General features: G+C 51.4%; 1 protein-coding gene across 5 annotated transcripts in view; it reads right to left on the bottom strand.

The window, feature by feature from the left end:
- Window positions 1-12902, bottom strand: part of BMAL1 (basic helix-loop-helix ARNT like 1) — a 104224-nt gene that overhangs the window by 33771 nt on the left and 57551 nt on the right. For all 5 annotated transcript variants that reach the window (XM_068554836.1, XM_068554840.1, XM_068554837.1 and 2 more), the window contains one exon: window positions 1970-2098. The gene's annotated coding sequence lies outside the window, so the exon portion shown is untranslated. The remainder of the gene's footprint in view (window positions 1-1969; window positions 2099-12902) is intronic.

Below are 12902 nucleotides of genomic sequence, written 5' to 3'. Positions count from 1 at the left end.
CCTGCATCATCCACTTCCCCCACTCTAAAGCATCACTCCCATTAGGATAAGAACACACTGCAACAACTCTCATCTTGGGGGCGAGAAAAACACAACTTTTTTGAACTCCATTCCCTTCCAGTTACTGCCCCAATTCTTTGTTTCCAATTGCTTTCCTCTTCCTCGCTATAACTCAACTCAAATCAGGCTTTTGTCCCCATCATCCCACTACAACAGCCCCTGTTGGGTTCACTAGTGACCTCCTCATTGCTAAATCCAACAGCAAGTTCTCCATTCCCTCCCTACTCGGCCCATCAGCACATCTAATAGAGTTGATCTCTCCCTCCTCCTTGTCTCTCAGCTTCATGGTTCTCCTACTTCAGTGGCCACTCCTCTTTGGTCTCTTCATCTGGTTCCTCTCATCTCCTCACCTCTAGCTGTCCTCGGCCCTCCTCTCTGTCTATACTCACTCCCTAGGAGATCCGTCTAGTTTCATTGCTTCAAATACTATCTATGCTATGACAACTCCCATATTTACATCTCCAGCCCAGATCTCTCCCCAAATTCCAAACCTGTATAACCATCACCCTGACATCTCCCTTTGAATATACAACAGAAACGTGAAACATCCATAACCAATCCCTGGTTCTCCCCAAGCCAAGCCTCTTGGTCATGCCCAGGTCAGTAAGTAGTACTTCAATCCTGCTTGCTGCTCAGGCCCCAAACCTAGAAGTCACCCTTGACTCCTTTCTTTCCTTCACAACCTGCATCCAATCCATCAGCAAATCTTATCAGCTCAAGATTAAAAAAACATCCAAAATTCAACCACTTCTCCCCTTTTTCTTTCATATTTCTGCTCAGATGAAGCTTCACTTCATCAGTGAAGCTTCCCTGAAGAGCCACATAATATGACCTCCCCACCAACTCTTCCTAACCACCCCAGACTTGCTTAATTTTTTCCCATCGCCCTTATCAGCATTTGGCCTGCAATAATCTACTTAATTTACTGGCTGTCCTCTCCATTAGACTTATAAGCATCAGAAGAGCAGGGACTTTGGTTTACTGCTTGCACCCTTAGTGCTTAGAACACTTTCTAGCACACAGTGAGCACTCAATAAATGCATGTTGAATGAATAAATTTGTATATTAGGAATATTAATCTTTGCTCGTCACAGATGTTGTAAATACTTTCCCCCCCTTTTGCCTTTTAACTTTGCTTATGGTATTTGTATGTGATACTAAAAGTGACATGTTTTAAAAACCTTGTCACCCCAAAATAATAAAAACATTCTCTTCTTTGCTAATGTTTTTATATTTTTTTAAAAAAAATTTAGTTCTTTAATCCACTTGGAAATTATTTTTGGTACACGACCTAAGGTTGGGAATTTCTCATTTCTCTCCAAATAGACAGTTGTCGCAGCACCACTTACCAGACCAGGTGTCCTGTTACCCGTCACTTGAAATGCCATCTTTATTGATTCGTTTTCTATTTCTGGACTTTCTCTTCTGTTCCTTTGATCTGCTTACTTCCATTCTGGTACCACACTATTTATGATTGTGGCTTTATAATACATTTTAATATCTGGTAGAACAATTCCTTTCCTGCTTCTTACTCTTCATTTTTAGAAATTTCCTGGCTAGTCTGATGTATTCTTCGAGGAGTATTTTATAATCATTTAATCACATTAAAGGCCCTGCTGCAGCTGTCGCTTTTGTTGTCATTATTATCATTATTACTGACATTAAGAGAAGTGGGCCAGCAGTGAGCACAGACCTCAGGGTCTCGGTGACCCTTTGGGTCACATGTCAGACCTGTGGTGCCCCCTCTAGCCCCCGGCTCCTCTTTTTGAACAGCCATACATTTGCATGAGGTGGAAAATTTCAAGTTCTAGGGCTCCTGGAAGAAACCACACTTCCTGAGGGAAGGACTACCATCGGAGCTGCCAATGATAGTCACTCTAGGCAGGGGTGGGTAGGATAGGATTGTTACCTGAAGTTACGGTTCTTAAACCCCAGATCCACCTTGGGAGAAGCAAGGGGCCACTGGACTTGTTGGTCACCTCAAAGCAATTTTCATGTTTTGTCGCTTCCTTTCAGGCAGTCAACTTCTTCCAGAAACCTACAGTGGGGCCCACAGAAGAAATCCCAGACAGGTCACTTTGGAGTAAATGGAAAGTCTCATAGCAGCTGAGGAAGATGGGGAACTCGCTCATGACTCCTGATTACAGGGAGCAATGCTGAGCTGACCGTCCCGTCCTTCAACTGCCTGTTAAACTCAACTGCAAACACATGAGGAAGTCTGCCAGGAGATAATTTCTGTGAAAAACAATGCCTTTTAAATTACTAAACGTAAATTCTTGGACACGGCCTTAAGAGGAAGAAGATAATTATATTTGTCATTTCTCCTACTGGGTCAAGCAATAATAACAGTGAACAGTGACTGAGCGTGTACTTGGCGTCAGGCGCTGTTCTTACTGCACCATGTAGATTAACTCACTCAGACCTGAAAATAACTCAGAGGTAAATACTGTTGTTTCCACATTTTACCGAGAAGAAGATCGAGGCAGAGAGAGGTGAAGAAACCAGCCGAGGTCACATAGCAGGAGAGCACTGGGGATCCGGGAGCTACACCTGCCAATAACGACACCACTCAACTCTCTCTCCAGCCAGGTGAGTTACCTAAATGCACACAACGAGGAACCACAGAAAACAAGTCTTCAGGAAACATTAAGCCAAGACAAAACGCCAGCAGGGCTAATACCTGAAACCGCTGGGAGTGAGCTAAGACGCTGAAAGAAAATGTCCCTGAACTCAAGTACATGTGGTAGAGAAATCAGTTCTGAAAAGCTGCTCATGTTAAATGAAAGCGGGGCGAGAGTTTGCTGCCCTGCCCACCTCCTGCTGGCAGGATATGGGGGTCTCCTCTCTGGCCCTGTGACCCCTACGGAAGGAACAGGCTCTGAAGGAAGAAATGGGCTGCACCTGCCCCACTACTCCCTACCTGCTCCACCTTGAGACGGAAAGACAGATTTTAAACGGGGCTTCCTGACCTTCCTGAAGCACAAATTCTGGCGCTTCACATTCCGCTGACTGATTCTTGCATCTTCAATGACCTGCTTTTGTCTTGATCATTATAAAGGTCTTCAGATGAAAATCCAGGGATAGAACGGACTGTGTCCTCCCGATTTATTCTTCCTTGCAGTCTGGTTCAGAAGCCCTCACTGTCTGACACAGGTAACCCTGTCTGGGCAAGTGCAAACGATGTGACCAGGAATTCTGGGCTCCCAGTCCCTAAACCTCGAGGGATAAGCGGCAGGGATGCAAAGTCCCCAGGGCAGGGCTGCTTGGGGGAGGCTCACCACACACGACCCCATCTAAATCTGGTTCCCCGTCCAGGTCCCACACTATCCTGCCAGCCCCCAAATTCGCAACCCAGGATCCACCCCGGGCGACCTCCCTTCTCCTTCTAACACCCCAGAGCCCACACTTGGCCCTTGGATGGGTGGGTCCAGCCACTTCTCCAACCTCTATTCATCGCCTCCATCCAGGCTGCTCCCCTCTCCAGTCTCGCCCCCTCCTCACTGTGGTCAGAGGTAGGCCACCCCCTTGCTTAAAACACTTCAGGGGCTTCACTGCTCTCCCCAAGCCTTCCAGATAAAACTCCAAACCCCCCAGCAGGATACACCAGGCCTCCGCAACGGACCTGCTCGCTCTCCAGCCCGACAGCTCATCTACTACCCAAGGCGCCAGGCTGCTTAAATACTTAAGTTCCCAAGAGCACGCAGCCGAGAGCACGAGGCCTCAGCTGTGCCCAACTTTGTTTTACAGGTGTGGCTCCCTTTACCCACTCGGTCACGGGGTGAACTCCTGCGTGCCTTTCAAGTGCCCTCAGGTGTACCCTCAGAGAAGCTTCCAGCTCTCCCCTGCTGCTCCGGCCCCTTCCCCTCGCCCGCTGCGGCCTCTCTGCCTAGACCCCGCCCGGCCCCGCCCCGCCCCGCCAGCTGCGCCCGGATCTCAAGGCTGCGCATCTCCCAGCACCATGCCTTGCATTTTCTTTCCCCCAGTTCCCTGAAATTTAGATAAAGGTTCTCAGTACCAAACTCCATACGAAATTTATTTTGATCATTTTTTCCAGCACTCATGTTTACTTTATAGAAATAATAAATGCTAACATAGATTTTTGGCACTGTAATTTGCAAAACAAAAACCATGTTTCTTATATGCTTGGACAAGGTAAGGAAGCTGAATCAGCAGTGACAATTATTTTTTGGAAAACTGTTTTCTCTCCAGGAAGGTGTTCTTAGATGTAAGACAATAAATGGAACAATGAAAGAAAAGGGACAAAAACCGTCTTCTGTGCTAACTACTTCCAGAAGAGATTTGAGCCAAGAGAGGGGGCTCCAAGAGGCCAAAGTTACCTGGGAGAGGGGTCCTTGCTGAGTGGGGACTCAGGGCTGGCCCTGGTGCTGCCATCCAAGTGACACACAGCGAGGACGCTCTTGGGAGAACCTGGCCACAGTCCTGGAGTCAGGGGTCACACGTGTGCTCACTTCTGACCTAGAGATTTCCGAAGGTGGGAGGGAGGCTCTCTGGGTGGCCAGAGAAAGCCAGGCATGAAGGGACCTGGGACGTATACCTGGCAAGAGCTTGGGGGCACCCTCTGTCCCACCTCAGTGCCCTTGTGCTCCTCAGAGCATAGGGAGAAGATTCTCTGGGGCTCCACACAAAGGAGCAAGGGTGCTGGAAGAGGTGAGCGTGTCAGCCACTATTAGGTGCCACAAGGAGACAGCTGGTACGCGGAGCAGAGTGGGGCAAGGCTGAAGCGCCCCTAAAGAAACCCACACCCACCATCCACAGGAAGATGGCCACAGGGTGCCCTCCAGCTGTGGACCAGGCATCTCTGGGCTTTCCCTCCTCCCTGCCCCAGCACCCCAGAATGACAAGTAGAGAAAGGGGAGCGTGTGGATTGTACCAAGGTTCCCACCATTAGCTGCTCCTCTGTGTGGGAAGTCGACAGGCTGCCTCATGTCAGGCCTGGCCAAGTGACTCGCCCTGATGGATGAATGTGAGCGGAAGGGACAGTGGCAATCTTCAAACTGACCTTTACCGTGTGCCCCCTTGTTTGCGCTGAGACCAGCGATTCCTGGATAGAGGCTCCTCCATTAGCCAAGACCCTGTATGGATGCAGCATGAACAAGAAGCAAACCTTGGCCACTGTAAGCCCCTGAGATGTTGAGGTTGTTTAATACCAGGGTGACTGGCTCTTCTGTTTGCCTCTGACCTTCCTGATTTAGCACTGGAAGTCCTGCATCCCCGGAAACCCCTTGGTCCCCTAGTTCTCCCCGCTGTATCACTCATCGTAAGCCGACTGACACAGGCAGGAAGAAGGAAATAGACTCTGATCCTGGAGCCACAGACCAAGCCTGGCCTGGGAGGAGGGAGCGGGAACAGTGGCGGTCACACTGGTGGAGTTTAATCTTCACAGTAACCTATCCGTTAATTATGGTCATTATCCCAAATTTCCAGGTAAGGAACTAAACATTGAAGAGGCAAAGGCATCTTGCTTAGCAAGTGGGGACTGAAACCCACCTGTGTCTGGCTCACTGGTGGTTCTTCTTTCTTCTGCCACACCACTGCCCATCCTGCCCCCAAAGCCACCCCTACAAAGGAAAATACAAATGCCCCAAAAACAAGCACTCCTGGGGAAGGAATCAGCGAAATGTGAGGAGAAGCAATCCTGGTTCAGGAAAGCTACAGAAACTGAAGTAAGAAGTTGTCTCTGGGCTTCCTGGAAGCCAGGGCAGAGAGGGAAATGCTCAGCCCTCTTACTTTATTAGGGTTAGCAGGGAGAGGTATCTGTCCAAGAGACTTGTTTTTCTTTTTTTTTTTGGCCACTCCATGCAGCTTGCGGGATCTTAGTTCCCCGACCAGGGATTGAACCTGGGCCCCGGCAGTGAAAGCACCAAGTCCTAATCACTGGACCGCCAGGGAAGTCCCCGGGAGACTCTTTCTATGTGACCTGAGCAACGCTGTGCCGAATGGCTCTGGCTCTGGGGAAACAAGCTTTGTGAAAGGACAGAGGGCTTCTCCCTTTATAAAATGGGACCCTGGTAAAAGCATGTTTCCCCTCCTGCCCCCGCCTGCAGGTGTAACAGCTGGATGGAGCTCTACTGAGACCACTTTGTGAAGCCCCAGGACGTCACTGGGGTATTGGCTTTTGATGATGTTTAATAAAAGGGCACAGCTTAGGAAAATATGGACAATAGTGAATCAACACCCTTGCTTACCTGTGTCTAGTAGCTACATGCTCACCGATCTACTTCGCCACAAAACTCCTAGCTGCCCGCAAGGACCCCTGTGTGGCCACCTCTGCATCCCCACCACCTTCAAGGCGCTGGCCCTGGACACAGCATCTGCTCCAAAGTACTGTCCTTCCCCCATGCAGAGGAGCAGGGCAGCTGGCCCCGGTTCCATTCTCCATATTCTCAACTCAAGGTTTAATGAGGGGATGAATGTGGAGTTGCTCTGGTCTGTTCAGATGGTGGTGGCCTTTGAGCAGAGGTGAGAGACTGAAAGGTCCCTGTCCCCTCTGCAAGTCCCCCTGATCCTCTGGTTACTCTGAAAGTTTGTGGGGAGTTTGGCTGCCTCGCTTTGCAACAGACGGATTCAGAGAACATTCACCCGTGAGACCAGGTGCCTCGACCCTAAGGTAACGGGTTTGCACCACGATCAATCAGCAAGCATTTCTTTAGGCCTAGTGGAAGCCAGGGCACTGGGGACACAGGGGGGTATGTTTAAGATCCCCTCAATCCTGATCACTGCAATAGGCAGGGCCATGCCTGCAGTTGTGCAAGCAGTGCACTGCCCAATGCCAGTGTACCTTCACCTCTGTTAAGTGGCAGAGATTTGTGGAGCCATTACTACAAATTTCCAGCAGGTGGCAGTCAAGTATCTCGAGGAGGAAATGCCTTTTTCCCCCCAGCTGTGGGGCATATGTGAGGTACAGGAGCAGAACAGAGGAGAAAATGATCAGCTTACTTGCCGGTGTGTGGGGGGGGTAATGGAAGGAGAAGGGACCAAGGAGGAGGGGAGACTTGAACCAGGTTTGCCTGGTGGACTGGACGGTTAGAATGATGTTGTGAGCAGAGGAGAGCTCATGTGCAGTGGCTGTCAGGGGCCTGCGGAGAACCCCGTTTGTGGCACTTGTGTACCCAGTCCTGCTGGAAGCTCTAGATGCTTGGGAATCCTGATATCAAACAAAAATCAAGGAGCTTGCATTTGGAACGATGGGGCTTAGAGAGCCTATTGAGAGGGTCTCACAAGAGGCAGGGGTTGGGAATCCTGGAGTAGTCTGTGAATCAAAACAAGGCTGGTCGGACTTCCCTGGTGGCACAGTGGTTGGGAATCTGTCTGCCAATACAGGGGACACGGGTTCAACTCCTGGTCCGGGAATATCCCACGTGCGGCAGAGCACTAAGCCCGTGCGCCACGACTACTGAGCCTGCGCTCTAGAACCCATGCACCGCAACTACTGAGCCCGCACGCCTAGAGCCTGTGCTCCACAACAAGAGAGGCCACTGCAATGAGAAGCCCGCGTACTGCAGCGAGGGGTAGCCCCCGCTCACCACAACTAGAGAAAGCCCATGCACAGCAACGAAGACCCAACACAGCCAAAAATAAATAAGTTTAAAAAAAAAAAAAACAAGGCTGGTCTATGTGGAAAAGGGCCCCAACACCACTGATGGAGGAGAGTCTACAGCATTCCAGTCTTGGAGGGCTACTGAGGGTTGTTAGAAAGATTCTGAGATCTACTTAAGAGGCACAATACAGAGCATGCACCTAGCCCAGCAAAGGAACTCAGTAAATGTTTGTTGAATGAGTGATAAAAGGGACACCTTCTTAGACCTTTGCCAAGTCTGTCACTGAAGTACAGGAAGGAGAACAGCCTGAGGAACAAGCTACAGCCCCACTGTGCTTTCTGGGAGGACTCTTGGTCCTGGATGGGGATGCACGGACCACTGATGGCAGCTGTGTGGGAAGTGGCCCAATTCCAGCCGACAGCTGAGCAGCTGCCCAAACTGAGGTGGATCATGATACGGAGGCAAAGCAGGGAGGTCATAAAGCAGGGTCATAACTTTCTGGACACGGGCTGAAGGAGAATTTTTATTTTGTGTGCAGAAAACAATGAGTGGACAAGCAGGTCCAGATTATTCCTTTAACAGGTTTGATAAAAAAGACTGCAGAATGACTTGGAGTCTCAGGAATGTCCGATCCCCCTTTAAATATCCATGAATCACCTGAAAAGGGAACTGATATTCCTTATTGCTTTTAATGCACCGGGCCCTTTAGGACACAGTGGTTAGGAGCACACTCTCTGCTGAGAAGTGATGGTCAGGTTTCAAATCCCGACTCTACCAGGTATTAGTGTCTGGGGTGCAAATCTCAGTTCCAACATATACACGGCCCTTAACTTTGCGTGTCAGGGTCTCCTGACCTGGGAGATACAGATGATAACATTACCTACCTCAGAGCTGTGGTGGAGAAAGGAGATGCAGAAGGTGCTTAAAGTGGTATCTGGCACATAATAAACCCTCTATACGTGTTAACTATTATTATTTTGTCATTTAACCATCACAAAAGCTCTATTAGATGGCTGATGTCATCTCTCCCATTTTAAAAATGAGGAAACTAAGTTTCAGAGAGGTTAGGTAACTTGACCAAGGCCAGGGATTTTATAGGAAGGTAGATTTAAACCCAGGTCGGTCCTATCTAAAGCCCATAGCCTTTCCACTATGTGGCATGGCCTCCATGCAAAATAAAAAATGGGCACATTCCAGAGTATGCTGGTATGAAATTCTTCACACCAGCACTTCCCAAAGATCTCTCACTGAATACCAACCCCATGAAACTTTAATGATGTTACATGGTGGGAAAAATCAATGGCCAAAGAAGCGTGGGGAATTCTGGGTTAAATGCTGGGTTTCTCCTCTGCAGGGCTTCTCGGAACCTTAAACAGAGCCCTGCAGAGGGCGAAGGTCTGGGAGCAGCGGGGTCTCCACCTCCCCACAAATGCTGGTCCACACGTTTTTCTTCACCTAACATCTAGTGGACAAAGGTTGGATGGGGCACATTAAGGGGAACCTTGCTCTGCAGAATCATGCAGGATGCAGTGATCCTGCTTTCCCTCCTTCCCTGCCTATTTCCTTGCCAGAAGGTGGTCGGCGTGGCTTTGTCAGCCTCTTGGCTCCTCTGAGAAAAGCCGAGGGTCTGAGGACCCTGTCCCACTTTGCCCCATGAGTGGTCCCTGGCCGCTTCCTCTGCCCAGTGCCTGCCCTCTGCTCCGTGCTGCCCTCTGCCTCTCAGCACCCACATGCATTCAGCCCACCCGCCAGCCTAGACCCAGGGTTTCTCTGCATTGCCTGGAGGACCACAGTGGAATCTGAAGCTGCCAGGGGGGTTCACATGTGCTGCCTCCCCGGAGGATGCAGGCCTTGTTCTCCTCGGCACTCCAGTGCCGGGGAGGCAGGGTGTGCTCTGTACCTGTCACATCCTGGCTGCTCTGGGAGGCCACCTCCCGAGGGCCAAGCTCTCCTCCTGACCCTCAGCCTTGACACACCCCTGCCTTCGATGAGGGTACAGGGATGATCATCAGGAGGGATCAATGAGTCACACTCATTAACCAGAGACACATCAGCCTGCCTCCAGGTTGTTGGGGTTTTTTTTTCTTTTCTTTTCTTCTTTTTTTCCCCCCTTCTTTTTCTTAAAGCTACAGGATAAGAGAATAGAACTTGGCCCTAAAGACTCAGGGGGAGAACGCTCTTTCCACCAAAACACCTGCTGCCTGAAGTTGAAGAAAGTCCTAGAAAACATCTGCATCTTGTTCTAAAGGAAACAGAAGGATGCACTGCTGTTACTGGCGGTAAAGAGAAGGATGCTGGTGTGAGGGGCAGCAGAGTCAAAGATGGGGCAGCCCGAAAGGTGCTATGAGTTTCGGGGTAGGGCTGTGGATGGAGGCCGGCTGGGACAGGCAGCAGGGGGTGGACCCGAGCGGGGTTGAGACTCGGAGAGGAAAAGGGATGTGCCTCCTTCGAGAATGTGGGGAAGGGAGAGAGAAGGACAGAAAATGGGAAGAACATCGAGCAGTGGTGAAAAGAGATGGAACAGCCTTCGCCTTTCTGCCGTGGCAGGGAGCAAGGCCGACTGCAAAGTGGGGAGGGACCTGAGGACAGGCCGGGAAGCGGTGCAGAGCAAGGGTGGGCAAGGCCGTGCACCGGGGGCTTATCCAGGCCTGTGACCTGCCTGCACCTTCCCCCGGCAGGAGCAGAGGAAGAGCCAGGGTTCTGCCCTGGCAGGCAGGGCAGGCGGGGCATGGACGAAAGGGTGAGGGGATGATGTGGGTGTGAAGAGAGGTAGGACGGAGTGGTGGTCAGTCCTCTGGAGCCAGACAGCCTGGGTTCAGCTCTGCCACTTACTAGCTGTGTCCTGGGCCAGTTCCGTGACCCCTGGGAGCCGCAGTCTCCTGCCTGTAACAGGAGGAGGATTCCTCCTCAAGACTGAATGAGGTCAGTACATGAAAAGCACTTGGGATGCCCGTCGGGTTCACTGCGGTTACTGAAATGGATGAGCTGTGAGGTGAGACAAGGAGAAGAAGGCTGGGGGAGGTAAGCACGGAGGTCACAAGAAGCAAACTCAGACCACAAGTCTGGGGTGAAGGGGCTCAAAAACGGTGGGAGCCGGAGCACCTGGGGCGGCAGGGAGTGCCTGGCAAGTGGAGAGTGAGCTCTGGGAGCGGGAGGCAGCCAACGAGTGACGGGGGAAAGGCCCGGAGAGGGACCTGGGAGGGGCTAGAGAACATGCCAGAGGCCCGCATCTCGCAGCTGGAAGCACTGAGGGCTCCTCAGATTTGAGAGGGAGGTGCTACTTTAAGAAGTCCAACCTCTTCATTTGACAGTCAATGAAACTAAAATTAGAGAAATAACTCCTACGGAAAGCTGGGAAGAGGATAATGAGAAAGTTAGATCAACAGGAGATAATAACAAAACGTTAGAGTGACCCAGGAAGACGAGATGGCGAAAGCAAAGGACGACGATTTCCCTACAGAGATGGAGACCACAGGAGAAGCGGAAGCCAGTGGCTGACAGCGTCGCCCAGGGCTCGGCTGCACGGGGGCCTCTGGGGGGAAACACCCGGCTAAGAAGGGTCAGGGGCACGCTCCCACCCACCACAGGATTTGGCTGACGGGTAAGGAGGCCTCAGAGGGCTACCACGGCCCCAAAGGCCAAAAGCAATGCATCCAACAGAACTTACTAAGCGTCCATATATGCCACGTAATTTCTACAGTGAAAGAATTGGTAATTTGAGTAAACTTCCACCACAAATTGCCTGTGGCAGTCAAATTTCAATTCGGGACGATTTTGTCATAATGAAGACACTAGGAGTGTGCTGTCCCACGATGATTCATTAATCTTTCAACAGACATTTACTGAGAGCCCCCAAGTGCCAGGCACTGTTCTCCGCGGCAGGGCTGGGGCAGGGGACAAGGAGACTTCTCCTTGTCTGGCATACGTTCCGGTGACCAAGGCAAGCAAAGGGATAAAGGTTGAATGATTCTGGGAGGTGGGAAGTGCCGGGGAGAAAGTCGGAGATGGGGCAGGAGGCACACTGGGGAGGAAGGTCGAACTGTGGGGAGATGGGGGTGGGGAAAGGAGTGCTGCAGGTGAGAAGAGCCAGGGCAAGGGGCTGTGGTGGAGGCCACGGGGTGCCAGGCAGACCTCTGTAAGGATCTTGGCTTTGACCCTGAGTGAAACGGCGATGACATGATCCCACGTGGGATTTAAGTCTGGCTGCAGTGTTGAGAAGAAACCGTGAGGAGGGTGGATCCTGTCGGGGGTCTGTGTATGTGTGTGCGGTGGGGCTCTGTGTGCATGTGCGCGTGTGTGCGGTGGGGCTCTGTGTGCATGTGCGCGTGTGTGCGGTGGGGCTCTGTGTGCGCGTGTGTGGTAGTGGGGCTCTGTGTGCATGTGCGCGTGTGCGGGGGGGCTCTGTGTGCATGTGCGCGTGTGTGCATGAGTGTATATTGGGGGTGGGGGGTAAAGAGAGCACCACCAGTGAAGGCCAGTAAGGAGACAACTACAGTAGTCTGGGGAAAAGATGATATGCTTCAGGCCTGGTCTGAGGAGTGGCTAAAAGAATTCTAGATATATTTGCAGGCAGGCTGTGCTGCTGGACGGACGTGAGGTGTAAGAGGAGCTGGGGCTGGGCGGCCATGGTGGGGTGATAAGAAGCTGTCGATTACTGATATATTGTGAGGGAACAGCCGGTGGGATTTCATGTCTTTCTGCTGTGAGGGGTGTAGCCAGTCTGTAAACTACACAAAGGCCCCCAGGCCAGGGGGCCAGTGGGGGTGAAGATCCCACCCGAGCTCCCCTTGCCAGGCAGCGTGCCCCGTGTGACAGCTGGAGGAAGAGGTGCCTCTTTTCATCCACCCAGCAGGGCAGGAGCCATTGGTCTGGATCGTGCTGAGTGGGGGGTCTGCATCACCGACTACACTGCAGCCCACATACCCACCTCCCGCCTTCCTGGAGCAGCCCCCACCTCCTGTTGGCTGAGTATCCCACGTGCTGAGGACAGTGCTAGCCCTTACCCAACTCATTTGGTCCTCAAAATGACCTTTCGGGGATGGTAAAAAATCACCATCATGTAAAAGATGGCACTGAGGCTCAGAGAGGTGTAGCAACTTGTCCAAAATCACACAGCCAGAATGGAGGAATCAGGGACAGAACCCCAATGTGCCTAACTCCAGAGCCAGGACTCCGTACATACTTTGTTGCTTCAGAGACTCAGCAAAGAAAAGCAAAAGCTCCATCCCAAGTAGGAGGAAGAGGGTAGGGCCGGCTCTCGCCCATCCGCCTCCCGCCTACAGT

The sequence above is a fragment of the Eschrichtius robustus genome, chromosome 11 (genome assembly GCF_028021215.1).
Source record: "Eschrichtius robustus isolate mEscRob2 chromosome 11, mEscRob2.pri, whole genome shotgun sequence".
NCBI classification, from domain to species: Eukaryota; Metazoa; Chordata; class Mammalia; order Artiodactyla; family Eschrichtiidae; genus Eschrichtius; species Eschrichtius robustus.
Note: the sequence above shows the minus strand (reverse complement) of the source record. Positions and strands in the feature narration are given on the sequence as shown.